The sequence below is a fragment of the Marmota monax genome, unplaced genomic scaffold (genome assembly GCF_021218885.2).
Source record: "Marmota monax isolate L192 unplaced genomic scaffold, Marmota_monax_Labrador192_F-V1.1 WCK01_AAM20220418_F8-fsc00158, whole genome shotgun sequence".
Classification (NCBI taxonomy): domain Eukaryota; kingdom Metazoa; phylum Chordata; class Mammalia; order Rodentia; family Sciuridae; genus Marmota; species Marmota monax.
Window position 1 is genome coordinate 1,790,519 of NW_026694092.1, and position 24,908 is coordinate 1,815,426.

At 42.4% G+C, this 24,908-nt stretch overlaps 1 non-coding gene across 1 annotated transcript; it reads left to right on the forward strand.

Moving 5' to 3' along the window:
- Positions 1–4,893: 4,893 nt before the first annotated feature.
- On the forward strand, positions 4,894–4,966 carry Trnav-cac (transfer RNA valine (anticodon CAC)). Its single transcript has one exon. It is a non-coding gene; the product is annotated as a tRNA-Val (tRNA).
- The last annotated feature ends 19,942 nt before the right edge of the window (positions 4,967–24,908 follow it).

A 24,908-nucleotide genomic window follows, 5' to 3' on the forward strand; every position in this document is an offset into this window, starting at 1 on the left:
ACCACCATCATCCCTGAACATATGGAAGGAAGAACACCAGTGACATTAGGGTCCTACTGGCAATGAAGAAGAATGGGGAAGTGGCCAATTGCTGAGCAACCTGTAGTGTCTTTTGCTGATATTTTAGACAAAGACCCAGCTAAGCTGATGAATTAGGGAAGAATATAAAAGCTCCTTGTCCTCTCTTTCCAAGGAAAGAAAAAAAATCCACTACTTATCCTATCTCCTCTTGCATCTTATTGTTACCAAAAGCTCTGTCCTTGTCCCTGATGCCTATCCAATAAGAAGGATACAGTTTTGAGAAAAAGGAAAAAAGAAGGTTTATTGCTTTGCTAGCAAAGGAGAAATACAGGGGACTCCTGTCCCAAAGGTTGTGACTCTCCCCATCAGGAAGGACCGAGTTTTAAGGAACTCTTCAAGAGTTACATTCCAGGTGTGCTCTGGTAGGGGTTCCCAGGGTGCCCTGATGGCGTGTTAGGATTCACTTGTTAATTTGGGAGATAGTCACTTCCCAGATCCTCAGTAGCCTTCACCTTCCTATAGTGGATGTGTTCAAGGGCAATTAACTAGGGGAAGAAAAGAGAACACTGAATCCCCAATCTTGTTAGGGAGGGGGAGATGGGAGAAGAGAGATAAAACCATTGTTTAAAAAAATAGGCTTATAGCAATGAGGGCTATATTCAGAAGGTGAAGGGACCACTGTTACAGAAAAAAAAAAAAAAAGGTCTATTGTTAGCAAAGGAGAAGCACAGGGAACTATGAGGTATTTTCAGTACCAAAGGCTGTGATTCTGCCCATCAGGGAGAACAGAAGGCTTTTAAAGCTCTTCAGGGCTGGGGATATAGCTCAGTTGGTAGAGTGCCTGCCTCACATGCACAGGGCCCTGGGTTCAATCCCCAGCAACACCAAAAAAATAAAAAGAAGCTCCATCCCAGGTGCACCCTGATGGTATGTTGAAATTCACTGGTCAATTTGGGAGATAGTCACTTCCTAGACCTTCCAGTGACATCTCCTTCCTGAGGTGGATATGCATTCAAGGACAGATAACTCGAAATAATCTGTTCCCCATCCCCTCCAATTCAGGGAGAGGGAGAAGAGGAAAAGAAAAACAGGTCCCTCTTAAATAAGCAGCATGGAGAAGTGAACCATTATTACAATATGTCCCATTGCTGAGGGTGGCTTTGAACTTGGGATCATCCTGTCTCAGCCTCCCGAGCCACTGGGATGACAGGCATGCTTCACCATGCCCAGCTCCTCTAATTTTTAAATAATTTGTTGTGATTTCCTTTTCATTCTGAATTGATGCCCTTTCCTTTTGTAGCTAATTTTGAGATCATGCTTTATTTTTTAAACACCTCTACCTAACCAAATTTCTTAAGCTTCTTTTTTATTTTATTTTTTAGGTGTAGTTGGATACAATGCCTTTATTTTATTTATATGTTGTGCTGAGGATGAAACCCGGGGCCTTGCACGTGCTAGGTGAGCGCTGTACCGCTGAGCTACACCCTCGGCCCCCTAAGCTTTGAGCTCCCTGCCCAAATCTGATATGTGACTACACTTCAGCCTCGTGAAGGCCCTGAGTAGTGTGTTCCTGGCAAAGGAAACAGTATGTACAAAAGACTAGCTTAGTAACAAGGATATTTATATTCAGAGAACAGTCTATGGGTCAGAGTTGCTAGAACATGGGAGAGGAGTAAGATTGGAGATGTGATCAGAGTCCACTTTGTAAGATGGAGCAGAAAATGATAGACATTATGTTAAGCATGATATATGCATGATCACGTTTATTCTTCACAACAACATTATGCAACAGTTACTGTAATTATTCCCTTTGTACAGAGAGGAAAGCTGAGGCTGAAATTCTGCTATGGTTACATTGTAAGTGGCAGGGTTGGGATTCAAGCCCAATATTGTCTAATGCCAAAGCCCCAGTGCTTAATCACTGACTCCCAAACTTTGTCCAGTTTGCAGATGTGGCTGACTATGGCAGATGACAGAGACCAAGGAAAGCACACTGGGTGCCATTGTCCTATTATGAAGAGGCAGAAACTCATACAGGGCAGCCCTTACTCAAAAGGGGGAGATGGTTTCTTCTAGGGTGTCAGATGGGGGACAGGAGTGCCCTCTGTAGCTCAAAGAACTGTAGCATGGCTCTTCAGAGCTGTAGGAAGGCCAATGGACTAAAGTCACAAGGGTTACAAAGGAACAGACTCTGGGATTGAGATCCCATCATTGTATAACAATATTTGTTGTGTCCGCCACTCTCTTCTTCCTGGGGAATAAAAGTACAGGGCTTACCAAGGTGAACTGGTGAGTTAGAGCTTAGAACTTGGTTTCTCATATATTTATTTTTTTTATTTTTTGGACCAACAAGTTAGTGCATCTTACATAGATAAAATAGAAAAAAATATTTTCTTCCAACTGAAATTTTAGGGGGTATGGGCTGGGTATGTGGCTCAAGCGGTAGCGCACTCCCCTGGCATGCGTGCGGCCCGGGTTCGATCCTCAGCACCACATACAAACAAAGATGTTGTGTCTGCCAAAAACTAAAAAAAAAAAAAAAAAAAAAAAAAAAAAAAAAAAAAAAAAAAAATTACAATTCTCTCTCTCTTAAAAAAAAAAAAAAAAAAAAAAGCTCTTATTGTGTCTTGATTATGGGACCACAGAATCACATGAGGTTTGATAGTGTCAGGTTAAGGGTCAAGAAATACTTCAGGGGCTGGGGATGTGCCTCAAGTGGTGGCGCGTGGGCCTGGCATGCGTGCGGCCCGGGTTCGATCCTCAGCACCACATACAAACAAAGATGTTGTGTCTGCCAAAAACTAAAAAATAAATATTAAAAAAAAAATTCTCTCTCTCTCTCTCTCTCTCTCTCTCTCTGTCTGTCTCTGTCTCCACTCTCTCTTTAAAAAAAAAAAGAAAAAGAAATACTTCAGTCCCCACCCAGACCATTCATGTCTTCCTTCAGTGTCCCCAAGGATGATGTTTATTAAGAGAAAGAAGCAAGAAGTTTTATCATGTCTACCAACCCCAATGTGGGAACTCCACTTAACTTCTGTGATACTAGTAGAAAGATCTTTTTCCCCACTTGGGGAAGGTTTAAGTAGTTTTGATATTTAAAAGCAGGTTATAAGACCTGGTCTTTATGTGTCCTATAAATATCTTGGTGATATTTATATCCCCAAATATAAATATATTTATATAAATATAAATTTTACTTTGTTCAGGCACCAAGGACCTGGACCCCAACTGGACACCACAATGATAACCATTTTACCCAGTACCATAAATTTTACTTTTATATTTATATAAATATATATTTTATAACTCTTGAAATTAAAAGATCAATGGGAGTCGAGTGCAGTGGTACATGCTTATAATGCCAGTGGTTCAAGAGGCTAAGGCAGAAAGATGCCAAATTCAAGGTCAGCCTCAGCAACTTAGTGAGACCCTGTTCAAAATAAAAAATAAAAAGGACTGGGGATGTGGCTCAGTATTTACCTCTGGGTTCAATCCCCAGTACCATAAATAAATAAATAAGAGATCAATGGGAGAGAAAGCTCAACCACCTGTACCTAAGGGCATATCTTTTACTTGTAAAGTGCCTAATGTGGACTAATCTTGGCCCTGAAATCTGACCAACTGGCCCCAGACTTTTCCTTCTTAAGTATAGAAAGGATCCCAGGAGTTGTGTAAGCAGGCACAGTGGTCTTTGTTCAACCACCAGGGTCATACATTTTGTTAGGTAGAAGTTCAGGGATGCCAAAATGACAGAAGCAGGGTATAAGAAAGATGATGCTGGAGGACAAGACAGAGATGTGTCCTGTCCCTGTTTAGGATAAGTCCCATTACCAGGACAACTTCTGCCACTGAGGACTTATCACCATGACAACTCCTGCCACAGGTTCAATATTTTAAAATGACCAATGGGAGTAAAGTGGGCAGTATTCTAATTAGGTTTTCCAAAGTCACAAGTGTGGGGGGCTGTTGGAGAATATTCTAATCAGGTATCATAAGGTAACCAATGGGAGAAAATGGGTACAGATCCATATAGGGAAGAGAACACCTCACAGCTCAGCTTATGATGCTAATTTCCATATACCAGGGCCTTGGCCCTCTCTCTCCCACTCAGCCCAATCCCCTCAACCTTGCAGAGTGCTATCTTCACCTTTAATAAATCTGTACTTTGCCTGTTACTTGTGTGTGTCTTGCTCAATTCTTTGTTCAGGACACTAACGACCTGGACCAACTGGACACCACAATGATAACCATTTCACCTAGTACCATGGATTATAGAAAAACAATAATAATCCAGATTCTTCTGCCTGAACATTGACCTTATTTTCTAGGTCTTAGAACTCCTTGGCACTGTTCTACATTACATATTCCACTTCCCACACGGAGTTAATTCCCTCCTTTCTCTAGAGAAGGAAATTCTGAAGGAAAAAGATAACCAAGGTTTCTATTAAACCCCAAAGACCTACTCAGATATGGCAACACTATTTATCACTGACAGAGATACTTGGGATGACAGGAGAAAATAAATATGATGTTCTCAGAGCCCTGATAGCATCTACATGTTTCCAGAAAGAAAGAAATTTTATGGTAGAATGTCATCTACTTAGATAGCCCTTGCATTCAGCATCAAATTCTTTTTCTTTTTTTTTTTCTTGGTACTGGGGATTGAACTCAGGGACATTAACCACTGAGCCACATCCCCAGCCCTATTTTGTATTTTATTTAGACAAAGGGTCTCACTGAGTTGCTTAGAGCCTCACTTTTGCTGAGACTGGCTTTGAACTCATGATCCTCCTGTCTCAGCCTCCTGAGCTGCTGGGATTACAGGCATGTGCCACCACGCCAGGCTCAGCATCAAATTCTAATATATTCGATGGGGATATAGCTCAGTTGGTAGAGTGCTTGCCTCACATGCACAAGGCCCTGGGTTCAATCCCCAGCACCACCAAAAAAAAAAAAAAAAAATCACTGAACACCTCCAAAACTGTCAACCCAGTTAAGCTCTGTTCCTCAATGGCGTTGTCCCTCTCCCAAGTCAGGAAAAGTGTTTAGAGTAAGAGCAGGCACTCTTCATCCTAATTTCTCATTTCTGTATTCAGAAAATGCCCTGAGTAGTGGGGGAAATGTTTTCTGTGTGTGATTCCCTAATTTACAGGCCCATCAGCATCACCAGGGGAGAAGTATTGGCTCTAATAACTGCTAATGAAGATGGGCGCAGTAATGCACACCTGTAATCTCAGCGGCTCAGGAGTCTGAGGCAGGAGGATTGCAGATTCAAAGCCAGCCTCAGCAACTTACCAAGGCTCTGAGCAACTCGGTGAGGCACTGTCTCTAAATAAAATACAAAATATGGCTGGGGATGTGGCTCAGTGGTTAAGTGCCCTGGAGTTCAATCCCTGGTACTAAATAAACAAACAAACAAACAAACAAACTGGAAATGACAGGCCACACCTTCATCCACTTAACCCATTAAAGGCCCAAGTTTTTAATTCTGCAAGTATTTCAACAAAATCAACAAAGTTGCAATAAAAGAGGTTGGAACTCATAACCAAGAGCTTATATATATATTATTACATTAATTAATATTATAATTATAATTTTATTATATATTATATACTATATTTAAAAATTTTATAGGTGTTCCCCATCTGGGACAAGGGAAAAAGTTGGGTTAAACCAGCATCTCCTGGAGTAGGACTCGAACACCAGGATTTGCACTATAGCTCTCTAGTGTTCTAGAAATCTTCCTTCATAAGTGAAGGCAGGTGCCTGGGGTTTAACAACAGAGGGCCATTCACCAGATGAAAGTGTCTAAAGGTAGTAGGATCACTGATTTCCTGGTGCTGTGCTCAGGTGTCCAATTAAGTGCCTTTTCTACAATGGATTCCATCCTCCTCACCATTCCCCAAAGCCATGGTTTGGAGCTGCAGGAGGGTCCTCTCTCATTGCCAGGACAGGGTGGCCTCACCCTCTAGGATTGGTTTTTCGAGTGTTAAAGAAAAGTGAAGAGAACTTGGTCAAGAATCATCTCTCCCAACAAAGCCTGGCTTTCAAGATGGGGCTTCAACTCAAAATATGCTCTTGTCAGTCCTGAGCAGAAACCCCACGTTCCTCTTTCCAGTTCCACCCATTTCATCCCTCTGTTCCCCCATCCCAGGCAGATAATGCCTCGGAGGTGACCAGGAGCAGGGACAGGCAAATGAGAAAGGGAAATACTTGCTCATATTGTGAGAAATAGGAAGTCTGGAGGTCCGTTTTCAGAATATAGTATCCAGCCTTAATTGGAACCAATTGTAGCCACTTTAACTGTAATCCTTCCCTTTGCCCACCCCAATTTTAAAATTAGCCAATCACGTAGATTGTATCCCTGAGCTCCTCCAATCACGGCGAAGGGCAGCCCTGCGTGAGGCATATAAACAGGCATACTGCCAGCCCAGTTGTGCTTGTTAGCCAGTTTTTTTTTTTTTTTTAATTGGTTGTTCAAAACATTACAAAGCTCATGATATATCATCTTTCATACATTTGACTCAATTGGGTTATGAACTCCCATTTTTACCCCAAATACAAATTGCAGAATCACATCGGTTACACACTCACATTTTTACATAATGGCATATTAGTGACTGTTGTATTCTGCTACCTTTCCTTTCCCCTACTATCCCCCCTCCCTCCCCTCCCATCATCCCTCTCTACCTCATCTGCTGTTGTTCAATTCTCTCCCTTGTTCCCCCCCCCCTTTCCCCTCACATCCTCTTATATGTAATTTTGTGTAACATTGAGGGTCTCCTACCATTTCCATATGCTTTCCCTTCTCTCTCCCTTTCTCTCCCCCCACTCGTCTTTGTTTAATGTTAATCTTTTCCTCATGCTCTTCCTCCCTGTTCTGTTCTTAGTTGCTCTCTTTATATCAAAGAAGACATTTGGCATTTGTTTTTTAAGGATTGGCTAGCTTCACTTAGCATAATCTGCTCTAATGCCATCCATTTCCCTGCAAATTCTATGATTTTGTCATTTTTTATTGCTGCGTAGTACTCCATTGTGTATAGATGCCGAATTTTTTTTTTATCCATTCATCTATTGAAGGGCATCTAGGTTGGTTCAACAGTCTAGCTATTGTGAATTGTGCCGCTATGATCATTGATGTGGCAGTATCCCTATAGTACGCTCTTTTAAGATCCTCAGGGAATAGTCCGAGGAGGGCGATAGCTGGGTCAAATGGTGGATCCATTCCCAGCTTTCCCAGGTATCTCCATACTGCTTTCCAAATTGGCTAGCCAGGTTTTTAGCAAGCCCTTCGGTCAAAAGTAAAGGTTTGCCTTGCCCTGGCACTTTCCTGTGTCACGTGGTATATATATATATATATATATATATATATATATATATATATATATATATATATATATATATATATAGTGGTGCGGGGCAAGCACTCTACCAACTGAGCTATATCCCCAGCCCCATCTACTGATATGCATTTTAAGATAGGATTATTACTACTCTATGGGAACAGTTCACTGAACAGACTCTGTTCTGGGGAGTTTACAAGAATTAAGGCTCTTAATACTGGCCACAGCCTAATGGGGAAGCTGGCACAGAGTTTGAGTTTCTTGCCCAAAGACACATAGCTGTCATATGCCAATGAGGAGCTTGACTCCAGATGACTCCAAAGTCTGTACTCTTAACCACTGAGCTCTTCTCTCCCCATGTGGCCCTGTCCCCTCTGCATTTCTCCCCATCTCTTCTCTTGGGCTACACAGAGATGAAGAAGCTGTAAGAAAGCAATGTTTTGACATGGGGAGTCCAGGAGATTCACTCATGGTTATGCTTATTGCAAGGAGTTGGAGTACAATATTTGAAAAATAAATAATGTGCAGGCGACTGTGTCCACTGTGCTTCTCATCCATCACTAAAGCCCCTCCCCCAATGGTGTTCATTCAGTCACTGCAAAGTCCAGGTCCTTTCCTTAAGGCTCTCTGGAATTTCAGACACTTATGTGGACCCAGTGTGGCTTCTGTTGCCCCATGCCCTGCAACCTGGTCCCTGGCCTCACTCATCACAGCCTCCTGATTCCCCTGCTCCTCTCCTCCTCTCTGCTCTGACACGTCTCCATGTAGCTCCATGGTGCCTTTGGAGTGCTTCTACATGTGTGTTTGAGTTTCCCAGCTTGACTGTGGGTATCTGCTTGACAGCCCCACAGTGTTTGGCATAGTAGGGAACACATAGTCGGCGCACAGGAAATATTTGTGAATTGATTCACATGGAAAGAAAAGTCATCTCCATGTCTTCTCTAGGAGTTCAGCTCTTTTCCTGACTTGTTTGCTCTCCGAATCTTTGAAATTCACACTCAATCTCTTGTTTCCTTTATATCTCACATGTGTGCATTGGGCTGTGAGCTAAGCTGCCTGGGGAATATTTCAGCACCGCCAGTCCCTTGCCCAGTGACTTTGGGCTAGGTGTACTAACCTCTTTATGCTTGCTTCCACAATGTAAAAGGGTGTCTCAGGAAGTCACCGAGGGAAGTAAAGGGACAGTACACACGCAGCCGCCAGATACACTGTCCATATGTATCAGCTATGAAAACAGAAGGGGTTTGCTGGGCGTGGTGGTCTGGGCTGAGGTTCCAGCTACTCCAGAGGCTGGGGCGGGAGGATCCCTTGGGTCCAGGAGTTCCAGGACAGCCTGGGCCACAGGGTGAGACCCAGTCTCAAAACAACAACAAATGGATTGAAGCCTCTCATTCACTTGGTGATATCACGTCTGCTCTCTGGCTTCTGGTCCTCAAGGACCTACTTGCACATGCATAGTAAAAGGCTGTGGCTTAAATATTTTGCGTTTATTCTATTTACCCCTGTTTCCTCACATTGTTCAAATATATGTCATTTCCAAAAGCATCCTTCGGCTGTCACATTCTCCCTGGGCAGCAGGGGGCGCTGGTTGCTCAGTGCTCTGGAGCTGTTCTGGAAGTTGCAAGCTTTCCAACGTTCTCTTAACATTAGGTGCGTTTTTCTTATTCTATGACTGGCTGTTTCCTCCCTCCATGTCTCCCCTCTGCTGCTGACTCACCACTATATGCATGTAACCCCTCCTCAAACGCACTCCTTGTGGATTGTGGCCATTCAGAAACATAGTGACACTTAACATCCCCCACCGCCCAACACACACAGACACACACACACACACACACACACACACACACACACCAGGTGATGACCAGGAATAATGCTTTTAAAAACAGCCACCATAAAAAGTCTGCAGAAGTTAAGGCCAAACGACCAAACATTAAAATTCGGAGAGGCAGGAAGGACGAGCACTGAGTAGGTGGCCAACGCTGTCCACTGCAAACCCAGGCCAGGCCAGGAAGTTCAGGTCTGATGCTCTGCCATCACACTGGGGCATGCCCTGGCTTCAGAGCCCTTCTCGGCAGAGCTGTCCTCTAAGAGGCTTCCATAGAGTGGCCAACAGGCAAGAGACTGTACTGGCCCGCCCAGGTAGGGCAAGTTTCTGGGTCACTGTATCAGCTCCCAGATGCTCTGTGATGCATTCAGCTGCATCTCAGAAGCCACTGCCTAGGTCTCCTCACCAGGTCCTCCTCCCACATGTGCTAGTAACAGCAATGTATTAATGACAGCAGCCATCATTAATGAGCCAGTGCCATGTGCCAGGCATTTTGGCATTCGCAGCAACACCCCATTTGATCCTCAGAACAGGCTGAGAAGTAAAAGTCTAGCTTGGGTTAAGTAATTGGTCAAGGTGGTGCAGCTACTCATTCAGGGGAAGAGCTGGGATGGAGTCCAGGCTGCCCGACTTTCAACCCCTGGCCCTTATCCTTCCTACCTTGAGGGCCTCCTAGTGGTCACGTGATCTTACTCCAGCAATGACAGGTAGAGCAGGTCCATCATGCCATGGGTCCCAGAAGTCACCCCTCTTCAATACCCCTAGCTCACAGCTCTGCAGAGATACCACACCTGGCAATGTGGTCTGCCTCTCCGGGAGAGCTGTGTCCTCTCCTTGGAGTCCATCTCCACCAGGTGGAAAGAGGCATCACAGTACCCAGACAGGCACAATGGCCCAGGGGCAAAGCACATGGCCTGGGAAATGACATTGTCTACAGAGATGCAGAAGCTTGGTGCACTTGGGGCACATGGGGGGACATGGAGTAGTGGCCAGTTCTGCTGGACCAACAAAGAAGGAAAGAGAAGGGGTCAGCTCTCCTGTAGCCTGGGAGAGGGATGGACAAGCCACTTCTAGGACCTGAGGTTCCCATGAAGGCTGCCTGGTTCTCTATGAGAGCACAGCAGACAGTCCACTCCTAGCGTTTCACCTGGGGGCTGCAGGCCCAGTTCTGAGGAAGAGACAGGAGCAGATTGCCCTGATAGTTTTGGTTCACTGCATGGTTGATTTTATTGGCCTGAAAAATGGGTAGTCATGGCAACTGTGGAAGCTTGTTCTGGAAGGGCCATACTATCTAGTGTTGGCATATAGTTTGTAACTTATATTCCAGAATTCTTCCACCTCTGGGTTGGAAACCATTAATGGACCCCCCCCCCATCAATTTAGTGGGACACAACCAGAAATATTCTTTTTTTTTTTTTTTAGTGGTTTAAAACAGCAGAAATTTATTCTCTAACACTTCTGGAGGCCAGAAATCCAAAGTCAGTTTCACTAAGCTAAAATTGAGGTTTCAGGAGGACTGTGTTCCTCTGATAGGTTTTCTTTTTTTTTTTTTTAATTTTTTATTGTGGGTTGTTCAAAACATTACAAATTTCTTGACATATCATATTCCACACTTTGATTCAAGTGGGTTATGAATTCCCACCTTCACCCCATACACAGATTGCAGATTCACATCAGTTACACATCCATTGATTTACAAATTGCCATACTAGTGTCTGTTGTGCTCCGCTGCCTTTCCCATCCTCCACCCTCCCCCCTCCCCACCTCTCCCCTCCCCTCCCCTCCTCTCTCTCTACCCCCTCCACTGTATAACCCTGAGGGTCTCCTTCCATTACCATGAAATTTCCCTTCTCTCTCCCTTTCCCTCCCACCTCTCATCCCTGTTAAATGTTAATCTTCTTCTCCTGCTCTTCGTCCCTACTCTGATCTTAGTTACTCTCCTTATATCAAAGAAGACATTTGGCATTTGTTTTTTAGGGATTGGCTAGCTTCACTTAGCATAATCTGCTCTAATGCCATCCATTTCCCTGTAAATTCTATGATTTTGTCATTTTTTAATGCAGAGTAATACTCCATTGTGTATAAATGCCACATTTTTTTTTTTATCCATTCGTCTATTGAAGGGCATCTAGGTTGGTTCCACAGTCTTGCTATTGTGAACTGTGTTGCTATGAACATCGATGTAGCAGTGTCCCTGTAGCATGCTCTTTTTAGGTCTTTAGGGAATAGACCAAGAAGGGGAATAGCTGGGTCAAATGGTGGCTCCATTCCCAGCTTTCCAAGAAATCTCCATACTGCTTTCCAAATTGGCTGCACCAATCTGCAGTCCCACCAGCAATGTACAAGTGTACCCTTTTCCCCACATCCTCGCCAGCACTTGTTGTTGTTTGACTTCCTAATGGCTGCCAATCTTACTGGAGTGAGATGGTATCTTAGGGTGGTTTTGATTTGCATTTCTCTGACAGCTAGAGATGGTGAGCATTTTTTCATGTACTTGTTGATTGACTGTATGTCCTCCTCTGAGAAGTGTCTGTTCAGATCCTTGGCCCATTTGTTGATTGGGTTGTTTGTTCTCTTATTGCCTAATTTTTTGAGTTCTTTGTATACTCTGGATATTAGGGCTCTATCTGAAGTGTGAGGAGTAAAGATTTGTTCCCAGGGTGTAGGCTCCCTATTTACCTCTCTTATTGTTTCTTTTGCTGAGAAAAAACTTTTAAATATTCTTTAAATGGAACTAGACTAAAACTGAATACAAAGGAAAATATCAGAATGCACTGCACATTTTTAATGAAGTATTCTTTGGGAAAAATTTGTTTCAGTTCTATACACTTGTGAGTGTACTGGGCCAAATATAAAATGTACTTTTTCTGTGGCCGTGGCCATAAAAGTTTATAAATTGCCACCAACCCTAGTTTCACTCATGTCCCATTTTGACAGGAAACAAAAGCCTATTTTTTCTTTCAGAGGAAGAAATGGTTTCTTCTTCTTCTTCTTCTTCTTTTTTTTTTTTTTTTGTGGTTCTGGGGATTGAACCCAGGCACTCTACCAACTGGGCTATATCCCCACCCCAAGAAATGGTTTCTTTTTTTTAATATTTATTCTTAAGTTTTAGGTAGAAACAATATCTTTATTTTACATTTATGTGGTGCTGAGGATCGACTCCCAGTGCCTCGTGCATGCTAGGCGAGCACTCTACCACTGAGCCACAATCCCAGCCCCCCAAGAAATGGTTTCTATAGGTAAAAATAGGAGACAGCCAAAGGATAATCAATAGCAGGACAGAATTCACATTTTATAATTCAATTTATGCACAGTTTTACAAAGGCAAAACTAAACTCTGTGGCCTCACCATGTATCCATTGGTGGTAAAATTAAAAAGGAAAGTCCTTAAAGTCAGCAAAATAGTTTTCCTGAAGGGAAGAGGGGACAATGACCAGGAAGGGATATTCTGAGTGGGGGACTGTAGATGACAGGCAATGCTCTGTTTCGTAACTGGAGTGGTCCTTACATGGGGATTCACTTTATAATGATTTGTTAATTTGTGCATTTATGCTATATGCCCTCTACTGCAGGCATATTTCACAATAAAAAAGAATTCTAAATAGTACATTTAAATAGCGTACACCTCATACCACCCTGAAGACACACAATGCTGGCTCTATCTATACATAAATAGATACATATCTAGATATATAGTTATATAGATATAGATAGATCATTTCCTGCAAAAACATCTTGCCAACAAAAGATCCACAGAAGTGATTATGCAATTATCCAATTAAGTTAATGTCAATGCCTACTTTTAGAATAGCACTATCCAATAAAGCTTTCAGTGATAATGGAATATTCTACATCTCCACTGTCCAATACAATAGCCACTGGCCACATTTGGCTATTAAAGCAATTGAAATGTATCCAGTGCATCTGAGGGACTGAACTTTAAATTATGCTTAATTTTAATTAATTTAAATTGAAAGAGCTATATGTGATCATTGGCCGACACATTGGACAACACAAGCACAGGCTCATTTGGTAGTATACTCAGAAAAACGTATGCCTTGCTTCTGAATTTGAATCCCAGATCTGTTACCATGAGCAATGAGGTTTTAGGTGGGTTACCTGGCTTCTCTGATACTAATATACTCACCTAAAAAATGGGGATGCAAAGAGATACTTCATGTTGGGCCCAGTGGTGCATGCCTGTAATCCCAGCAGCTTGGGAGGCTGAGGAAGATCGAAAGTTCAAAGCCAGCCTCAGCAACAGGGAGGCACTAAGCAACTCAGCAAGACCTGTCTGTAAATAAAGTAGGGCTGAGGATGTGGCTCAGTGGTTGAGTACCCCTGAGCTTAATACTCGGTAGCTGCCCCTCCCCCTCAAAAGAGATATTTCATAATTATGATGTGAGAACTGTCCAAAATTAATGTATACAAAGCAACTAACTCAGCACCAGATAATAGTTGATATTCAAGAAATGTTGTTTTGTTCCCCATACCTTTGTGGCCATCTCAAACCTGTGTGATCTCCTTCAGATAAGGACTGGGTGAGAAAATTCAAATAGTTTTGTCTAGCCTGCCTACCCAATGTTAGGGTAACTGGAGCAAACATCCACGAGAGACACAGCTCTGAGTTCAAGCAGTGGTTTATTGACAGCGAATATCTGCCAGGCTGCCGTTCTGCAAGGCACAGTATCCTGCTGAAAAAAAACTTCTTAATTATATAGTCATGTACAATAGAGTCGTTAAAAACAACCCATCTGGTTCTGTGATTGTTACTTGGTGTCTTTGTTGTGGTTAGGGACTCTCTGCTGGCCGGCCTAACAGGAAGGTCATGCCTGGGTGGGCAGGTGCTGATTTTCAAAATGGAGTTACTTTGGCCTAAGGACCTACCATCCAACATTCCAAGGACACATCTGCAGGCCAGGGGCATCATTCTTACATCTGGAAATGTTTCCACGTTAAAGGAGCAGCTGTCACTGGCTGAGGATTAGAAAATGCAAGGGACCCACCTGAAGTTTCACCAAGGAGATAGAATTCAAATTTAGATTTCTCTAAAAACAAATAAAAAATAAAAAGGGCTGGGGATGTAGCTTAGTGGTAGAGCTCCCCCGGGTTCAATTTCCCCAAAATAGAAAAGACACCTATCAGTACTTTTGATTGTGTCTATCAAATGGCTTTCCATTATATCATCATTTATATATATATATATATATATATATATATATATATATATATATATATATATATCCTGCCAGCTATTTTTTTTAATCAGTTACCCTGACTCCATTGCTATAGCTTATATAAAAATAAAAACTTTACTTCAGCAAAAGATCTCATACAGGGAGTAGAAATACAAGCTGTGGAACATTAGAATATATATATTTTTTTCCTTATTTTTTTTTTAGTTGTAGACGGACACAATGTCTTTATTTATTTATTTACTTTTATGTGATGCTGAGGATTGAACCCAGGGCCTCACACCTGTGAGGCAAGTGCTCCACCACTGAGCCACAACCTCAGCCTTCAAAGAGAATATATTTTAAGACAAATATCCAACAGGGACTTTGACCCAAAACTTGTAGAGTCCTCCTGGTATGAGAAAGACATTTTCAGCTTTCAATCTAAGTGACTTTATTGGTTGCTGCAAAACATCTTGTCAATGAAAGTTTCACAGAAGTGATTAAACAGTTAAATTCTATCAGGGCCAGTTAGTTCCAGGTCAGTGCCGTCCAATAGAACTGAATGGGGAGGGTGTGTTCTGTACCCATGCTGTCAAATAGGTTTTTGCAGTGGAGTACATGAAATGTGCCCAGTGTGACTGAGGAACTGAATGTTAAATCATATTTTATTTCAATTCATTTGAGTTTAAAGAACCACACATAGCCAGTAGGTACCTTGTTGGACAACACTAGTGGAAAGCTATAATCAAAAGTACTGATAAGTGTCTTTTCTTTTGGGGGAGTGGGGTGCAGGTACTGGGGATTGAACCCAGGGGTGCTCTGCCACTGAGCTACATCCCAAGCCTTTTTATTTTTTATTTATTTGTTTGTTTTTAGAGAAATCTAAATTTGAATTCACCTCCTTGGTGAAACTCCAGGTGCGCCCCTTGCATTTTCTAATTTTCCCCAGTGACAGCTGCTCCTTTAACAAGGAAACAATTCCCCAAGGCCCAGCCATTGTCCTGCTAACTAGTTCTTTATTTCTCCTTCTTAGCTTCCTACAGGCAGTCATTTCCTGCTAAGCGAAGCAGGACAGGAAAATGCCCCTCAAAACCAGGGTGTCCGGCACCAGGAGGGTGCCCACGGACCTGACAAACCAGATTTGCAACCCCATGCAGCCTGGGACATATGCATAGTCTGGGCCCCTGATTTTCTTCTTTCCCATTTAATCCTAACGCTTCTGTGGGTTGGAGGAAGGCAGATTAGCCGTCTTCCCGATTTGGCCAACCTGTGAATAAATTCATTTTTCTTTTTATGTCGTTTTTCTCGTACTCCCAATGCGGGCCGGCCATTCAACCCAGCCTGTTAGGACCCCAAGGACCAAGCCTCTGGCCGCCCCACCAGCAGCAGAATTGAAGGACCTAGCGTAAGCGCCCCCCTGCTGGCGACATTTGGACAGGACGCCCCCAGGGGCCAGGGGGCTTTGGAGGAGAGGAACACATAAACTGGCCCTTGATATTTTTGTTTTGTTTGATTGGAAAATAGCTTCGTATCAGGACCTTCATTTCTTTCCCTTCGAGCCGGTGTCGACTGCCCTTGCCGCTTTGGATGATACAGTAAGAAAATTTTTGGAATCATTTTTATTTCTTCCTCTGGATGTTGGTGGGTGACTGAATCCAGGCTGTTGGGACCCACAGAGCCAAGCCTCTGTCTGGGGTCCCAGTAACAAACATCCCCATCTGTGAAATAGGGGTGAGAAGAGATGCATCTTAATCTTGAGTGAATACTATGTTAAAACTCATGAATGCAAACCAACTATCACAGAGCCTGCCAGCAGCTGATGTTCAGGAACTACTGGGTTTTCCTTCCTGTCCCTCTGTCGCCTTGGCAGTGTGTGACTGGTGAGACAATCCTGATGATTCAGTGCAGCCGACCCAACATCTCTAACAGGAAGTCCCCGCAGACCTGGGCAGGGCCGGGGCAGCCCTGTAGCTCTGTAGCAGGACTTCCTCCAGAACCCAAACTCCAGACACACACCTGTGCTCCTGTGCCTAAGGAGAAATGCGTGGCCAGAACACCCACCCAGCCCCCAAATACACAAAGATCCCCTTCCATATCATGGGGTTTTCTTTGTCTTTTGTTTCTTAGGCTCAACAGTTTACACATTCTGTTCTTAGTAAAGAGGAGACATTATTTACTTCTTCACTGGGTGAATAATTCTTCAGAGAGTCCTCCTTTGGTATGAAGAGGTCAATCTCTTGTTATATGTTACTGAAACTTAGTTTGTATTCTCTCTCAGATTTTAAACTTCTTTGGGCTTTTCTAATATGTGTTAAAATGGGACAAGAAGTCTTGATAAATTTCCAGCATTTGAGAAATGGAATTCTCATTCACATTGTCAGGGGCTGAATTGGCTCCATTCACATGTTGAAATCTTAGCCTCTAGTACCTCAGAATGAGGCTGCACTTGGGGATAGGTCTTTAAAGAGGCAGTTAAGTTAGAATAAGTCTTGAAGGTGGGCTCTAGTCCTATATGACTGGTGTCATTCATATTGATGAATCTAGTTTCATCTCATGGTCTTTGCATTTGATAAAGGCCTTGATAGGGCCCATTAATATTTCTGCAGGTTCACCTCTTGATGTGGTCTTTTACATAAGAACAAGACCTTAATTGGGCCCATACTCTGATTACCTGATCATTGATTATTCTTATTCATTTATCAGAAGAGGAGGTTAGGATGCAGACGTGCACACTTAGAAAAAAATGCCCTGTGAAGGACCAAGGAAGACGAGGGGCATCTACAAACCAAGGAGAGAGGCCTAGGAATTGAACCAGATCTGGTGAAACCTTCATCTTTGACTCTTAGTCCCCAGAACTGTAAGAATACAAATTTGTGTAGTTTGAGTCCCACAGACTGAAGAACCCAGATAAGGTGGCCCTGCAAACTAGCACAACACTTCCTTCCATGAAGTTCTTTATACTTGGGCAGATAATTTTGTCTATTACAGCTACTTGATTGCTATAATAAATATTGAAACTTCTTGTGGTTGTAGTTGATTGCACACTTCTGTATGAGCCAATGAAAGGAGGCAAGTCTTGAAAGGGTAGCAAGTGGGTCTACTGTTGCATCATAGACATGTGGTCTCCACAGAGGAAGTTGAGATCCTCCTTCACTCTTGACCAGTCAGGCCATATTTGGAATATTTTTTCAATTCTGTATAGCAGTAAATAGGGACTTCAATCTGTGCATTGTGCAGTGACTATGAGTGAAGCACTAGGTTATGTACATTGTGCACGCTTAATCCCCTCTCCCATTCTTCAGATGAGGAGACCGAGACTAAGATGCCTAAGGTCATAGAGCTGGTAAGTGTAGGGTCAGGATTCAAACTCTGTGTAACTTCATCAAACCATTTTTACAACTAAAGGGGGACAAGAAAGGCTTTGGAGCCACCTGGGAAGATTGAAAAGGATCTCTCATGTGTGCTGAAATATGTTTTCAGGACTTTTGTGTGGTAATAGTATCAAAGTAGGTGAGCTCTTCCAATGATCCCTTCTCTTCCTAATGTATCTGGGCTCCATGGATTTTCTGCACATGTATCTGTACTTCCCACCCCATGGTTAACAACCTCCCCTTCATCCTCACCTCTTCTCTGAACATTCTATTAGTTCATGGTTTTCTTTCCTCTTAAAGGGCTGGTTGATCTGCAGACCAGCTAGCTACAGAAGTTGATTCTCTCATAGTCTGTGGCTATAGGGTGGGAGGAGGGGGAACTGGGGTTGCCTTTGCTCTAGCTGCTCATTGCCATTTCTAGACTTTCATTCCTCCCGTATATGCAAATCCCTGTGTTCCTTTGATGTGTAGGGGGGCACTCAGAGGGACCTCCTCAGCCCCTCTTCTTTGAGGTCATGTACTGGCCTTCCAGTTGCTTTATTAAGAACACACGCTCTATATAGCCCACCTCTCCACGTTACCACTTCTTTCTGAGTAACTTCCAGAAAGTCTTCCTTGGCCTCCTCATTCCAAGATCTTCACCTTCCTCCACTTCAGCCACCCTCTCCCAGAGCCACTCACTGGACCCTGTCATCTCTCAGAAGTGTATCACCTCTGAAGTCTCCATCTCACATGTACTTTCCCACCCTGACCTCCTGCTCTTCTGGCTTCCTCATTCACTCAGGCTCAGGACGTCTGATCTTCAACCTCATCCTGACCTTGAGTTTCATTTTGACCCTGTAGCTTTGCTTCCCTCTTGTGTTAACTTGATGTTCTACCCATCTTAACTCTCTCATCTATCCCTTCAGTTATTTTCTTGGATTTATCCTGAATTCTCTCATGCTGGGTTCCTGTCCCACATGTTAGGTACAATACAACTGTGATCAACTCATCTGCCCTCCTCTATATTTGCACCTGGGTTGATAAGGAAAGCTGCCAAAGTTACCCACAGACTCATACCACTATTTAATTTGTGATCTCCCAGCTCACTCAACTGGGTCTTTAATTAGGCCTGGAAACCATTTTGTATTTCTATAGTCAAATCGTCCCTTCTGAACAGCAAATACAGTATCAAAAACTATCATCTATTTCCTGACATATCTGCCCACCTTTTCATTTTCAACAGATGGCCCTGCTCTCTCTTTCACAAAGAAAATGGGAACCACAAAAAGGAAGTCCCTACTCTCGTGCCACCAGCTCTTCAAACCCTCCTGCATCTGTACTCTCCTTCCCCCTTTCAAGAAAGAAGAGGCCCCTCTTCCTGTGTCATATTCATTTGATTGTCTTCCCTCCCTGTGCTTAGAGAACTTGCTCTATCCAAGTTCTTACATGTTTAGCTGCTCCCTTTGTCCATACTCCTTCTCTACAATATTTATAATTTCCTATTTTTAGAAAGTGAAACCGAATCTTCTGGTGCCCACATGCCTTCTTTTTTCCAGCCAAACTCTCTCTTCCCTATCACAGCCTTAGCCACTCTGAGGTGACTCACTCCCTCACCTCAACCCATAACATCTGGCTCCTCTCTGTGCTCTCTAGTGAAACCCCTTACTGAGGTCACTTATAACTTCCTATTCTTAACCCCAGGGGTCACTTATCAGCCTGTTTTGTACTTAATTCTTGCTATCAAATGACTGGTACCTGAGATTTCTATGGCTGCTAAGCCCCGTGTATCTCCAGATCTGCATTCTCTTCTCTGATGGCTTTTTCTCTTCTCTAGATCAGATTCCTCCTCTCCTACTGTCCCCCAATCCAGGATCCCCAAGAAATGTTCTTCCTCCACGCCTCCTCCTTTCTTACTGCAGCACGAACCCATGACTTTGTTTACCTTCGACTTACTGATCACACCCACTCCCTAGTCGCCAGGCAGACTTCATCATCGTCCTCCATATTTGTTCATCCAATTAGCTAGCTAGCACTTCCCCTTGGAGAACTCCTCTCCCCAATTCATCTGAACTCAGTCCTGTGCAAAACTGAATTCATTTTCTTTCTCCATGTGACAGATTTTCTTCCTGTGAACTTCTTTCAGGGAATGGTATTAACTCAGATGTCCTAACCTGAGGTTGGTCTTGACTCCATTCTGTCCCTTAGCACCATCTAATGTTATTTCTTTGTAAAAGTGCCTATTACTTCCAAATTCTTCCATTTGTCTTCTTTGCCATTTTCTATAGTCTAATTCACACTCATACACTCTCTCAAAGTGATGGCGTAATGTATATTTGCTGTACTGTTTGAGAATATTCAATTTTGCCACAGAAGAAAACAAGTGACAAACATGGAATCCATAAGATGTGTTTGGCATAGGTGAGTATCTTAGTCAGTTTGGACTGCCATAATAAAGTGCCATAGACTAGATGGCTTAAACAGAAATTTTTTTCTCACCATTTTAGAGACTGGAACTTCAAGATCACTGTGCCAGCATGGTCTGGTTCTGGTGAGGGCTCTTTCCCTGGTTTGTAGATGGCTACCTTCTTATTGTGGCCTTACATGATCTTTTTCAGTGTGCATGTGCTCAGAGAAGAGAGATCTCTCTCTTCCTCTTCTTTATTACTACTATTATTATTATTATTTGATAGCAGGGATTCAAGCCAGGGGTCCTTAACCACTGAGCCACATCCCCAGCCCTATTTTGTATTTTATTTAGAGACAGGGTCTCACTGAGTTGCTTAGGGCCTCACCAAATTGCTGAGGCTAGCTTTGAACTTTTGATCCTCCTGCCTTAGCCTCTTGAGTCTCTGGGATTACAGGCGTGTGCTACCTTGCCTAGCTTCTTTCCTTTTGATTGTTATGATCCATGTTAAATTTTATTTGATAAACTGTGATTCCTTACTATGATCTCTAAGTCTTTTCTATGCCCTCTGGGATGGCTTGCCTGGTAATGAAGGCCACCATTCTAATCAAGGTAATTTCCCATGTGACAGTGGGATTGCATTAGTGATATCAAATTTTCACCCCTTCCTATATGTACACCCTTTAGTATGTGACTTTACATATTCTCCCATTGAGGGGCAAAATGAATTTTCCTGTTCTTTGAAATTGAACTCAACCATGTGATGTACTTTGCCCAATGCAATGTTAGCAGACTTGATGCTGGCAGAGGCTTGACAGAGTGTTTGAGTGTTTTGGCTTGTCTTCTGTGGGCAATCTTCCATCTCTGTGAGGAGGATGTGCCCACGTTTCCCTATTGTTCCCAGGAGGTATGGAGTTATTCCCAGCTAAACCTGGTCCAGGTCAGCTGACTCTCAGTTTGTAGTAGATGCCCAGATGCACCCAGTATAGATTAGCCATCTATCAACTGATCTGCACACTTGTGAGAAATAATATTTGCATGTCATTTTAAGTCACTAAGTTTTGATTATTTTCTCACATGGCAATAGGCAACTTATATGCTCACCTGGACAAATTCTGCAGCCTGTTTTTTTTCCTGCCCACAATATTCTTCTTCAATCTATTTCCTACTGAAATCATAGTGCTCTTCTAAGACACAACTCTGATCACTTTATCTTCCTTATTCAATGAAATTTTCTTCCTTCCTTTGCACTGGGGATTAAACCCAGAGGCACTTTACCACTGAGTTATATTCTCAGTTCTTTTTAGTTTTTGAGACCAGGTCTCACTAAATTGCTGAGGCTGACCATGAACTTGTGATCCTCTTGCTTAAGCCTTCCAAGTAGCTGGGATTACTGGCATGAGCCACCACACCCAGCTCAATAAATATTTCCTTCCTTTCTTTATTTATTCTTTTTCCCACTGGGAATTGAACTTTGCCACTGAGCTATCTACATACCCAGCCCTTTATACTGTATATTTTGAGACAGAATCTTTCTAAATTGTTCAGGTTGGTCTGGAATTGTGATCCTCCTATCTCAGCCTCCTGAATAGCTGGATTTATAGCTGTGCACCATCACACCTGGCTACTGGGTGGCTTCACAAACAGAAATTTATTGGCTCATACTTCTAGGAATTAGAAGTCTGAGATCAAGGTGACACCAGGGCCATGCTCCCTCTGAAATAAGTGCTCATCCTTGCTTCTTCCTGGCTTCTAGCAGTTGCTGGCAATCCTGGGCATTTCTAGGCTTGCAGTTGCAATATTTTTGTGTCTCCCTCTATCATCATATGCTGTTCTCCTCTCGTGTCTGCACATCCTCTTTTCATAAGGACATCGGTTGTGTTGGATGAAGGGTTCATCCTACACCAGCATAACCTTATCTCCTTTCACCTGCAATTACCTTATTTCCAAATAAATTCACATTCCGAGGTGCTGGTGTTTAGGACATCAATATATCTTTTTTTGGAAGACCCAGGTAAACCCATAGCAGCACACTCTTCTGATTGGCTTTTTACAGCCATTGATCCTACTCATGTATCAGATCTCATTTTTGTTATCAATTCTCCTAGGAAAGCTTCGCTTGTCTCCAGGACATAGTTAAATGCCACTTCAGTGTATAAACAAAATGTCATAAGTTGCTGAATATGGAACAATCACATTATAAATAGATTTAGTGGCTTTCAATCGAATGAGATCTTACTATATTATGAATGTAATGGTGATACACCGAGATGGAATATGGACTTTGTCATGGACTAGTTATTTGTCTCTAAGAGAAATTATGAAGTCAGATGGGACCAGAAATTCAAACAGTTTTGTGACTTTCTCTCCAAAATTTCTCCATGTCTATTTCTCTTAGTAAATAAGTAGCATTTCTTTCCACATGAAATAAGCTTTCTTTGCTTTTTGTGACTCACAAACTTATGGCCAATCCATTACCCCCAAGTTTAAATATACCTGGTTCAGCCACTCACTGGGACACAGATATAGTATTCAAAAATCCCAGGGAAAGTAATTTAGTTGTCCCAGCTTGGGTTAGTGTTAAGCCATTAAACAACCAGCTATGTTTTGGGATAGGGTTACGAAGTTCAAACATGACGTTCAAGGGACAATTTCTATGGATCTGTGGATGGCAGATTTGGAGATTGGAACACACTCCAAGTGAAGTGGTGCTCATTATAGTGTAGTTGTGTAACAGGCTGGGTTTGCCTCCTTATCACTAATAGTGTTAATGAGAAAAAGGCCATAAGTTCCATTCCAGGATTACTCAGGGAGGTTTACTCGTTTTTTTGCCAAATAGCACATTGAGCATTGAATAGTGTGCTTTGGATAAGTTTCCTTCCATTCCTTCTCTGGTTCAACTTCCATCAACTATAGAAAAGAAATGAGGAATGAGGAGTCACAGGCTCCAAGAAAATAAAGATTAAAATAGCCCCAAAGCCCTAGAATTCACTGACAGCAGTTAAGTATATTCATTTATCTTTGTCTTCTTTTCCCTCCCAAGAAAAGAAAACATTTCATGACTCATATGAATCTTCTAATGGACTGGATGAAAATGGATTGGACCAGACCATTTTTCATTTTAGACACAAGCTGATATGAACAAGATTGAAAGCAACGTATAAACCAAATGTTATGAGTTACTGAATATGGAACAAGTACATTATAAATGTCCCCTGTTGGGCCACATTCCATCCTGTTTGTTAGTTGCGTGTGAACATTTCTGCAGCATCCACTATGCTATGAGTTCCATGAAGAATGTGAAGACCAGCTGGGTATGGTGGCCCATACCTGTAATCCCAGCAGTTTGGGAGGCTGAGGCAGGAGGATCGTGAGTTCAAAGCCAGCATCTGCAACTCAGCAAGGCACTTAGCAACTTAGTGAGACTCCATCTGTAAATAAAGTATAAAAAAAGGCTGGGAGGGGGCTGGGGTTTTGGCTCAACAGTAGAGTGCTCACCTAGCATGTGTGAGGCCGTGGGTTTGAAACTCAGGAACACATAAAAATAAATAAATAAAATAAAGGTATTGTGTCCAATTACAACTATATATATATATATATATATATATATATATATATATATATATATATAAATTTTTTTAAAGGGGGCGCTGGGAATGTGGCTCAGTGGTTAAGCTCTCCTGAGTTCAATCCCCGGTACCCAGCCCCCCAAAAAAATCTCTTAAAATAAATTTGTTCAATCAAAATAGTGACTTAATTTTTTTTCTCTGCTTGTTTTCATGAAATTCTCCGTCTTTACCTATTCTTGGCTACTTTTCTCTTTATCATTTCCTAGAACTTGTCAATGTCTGGGCCTTGACGCTGACTCTAATTTCCTTCTTTCCTAATGCTAATTTCCTAAGTGTCTCTCTTTTCTCTTTTATATATTTTAGAAATAAAATGTCCTTTTTTTCTTTTCACAAATACCCTTTAGAAATTTTATTTTTCATCTTATATCCTGGACCTTATCTTATTCTTAACTGTGTTATGCCAAAGTCATCTCATATTGGCTCATGAAAGCCAATTGTTAAATCATCAGAAATTTTATGAACTGAATATTAAACATGTGTATCCTTGGCATCTGCCATGGTGGAATTATACACACCACAGAAATTAGCAAATGCTACAAATCAGGGTTCACTTCCCAAACCTAGACAGCCAGTTACTAAACATTTATTAATACACCATTGTCTAGACTCTTCATATTTTATTACTGGAGCCCACTCTCCTTTCAACTTCTGTCAGAGAGGTAGGTGTACAGCCCGAGGGGTGGAGTGCTGAGGGAAGGTGGATAAAGATGGTAGAATCTCTGGAAATAGAAAGTCCTGTATCCTATGAATGTACACATTTCTACAACACTAGCTCTGTAGACTGTCTTTTCTTAACTGGAAAAGGATAGGTAGTTGTGATGAAAACTAGTACTTACATTGTCTTCATTGGTGCTGTAATGAAAATATGTCAGTCCTGCTGCCTAGCTTATAAGGGCCCTTCTTGTGCTTGAAGAATCTACCACTGTCAGAAGATAAAAAGCTGACAATTTTATTGTTCGTGATCTCTAGCAACTGGAGCAAGAACAAGGCTCTGATTGAGAATACTTAAAATTAGAGCAAGATACTACCAAGATCTTGTATCTGAAGGTAGTAATAAGAAGGATTAGGAGTTGGGCATGGTGGAGCATGCCTGATATACTGTGACTCAGGAGGCTGAGGCGGGAGGATCACAAGTTTGAGATCAGCCTCAGCA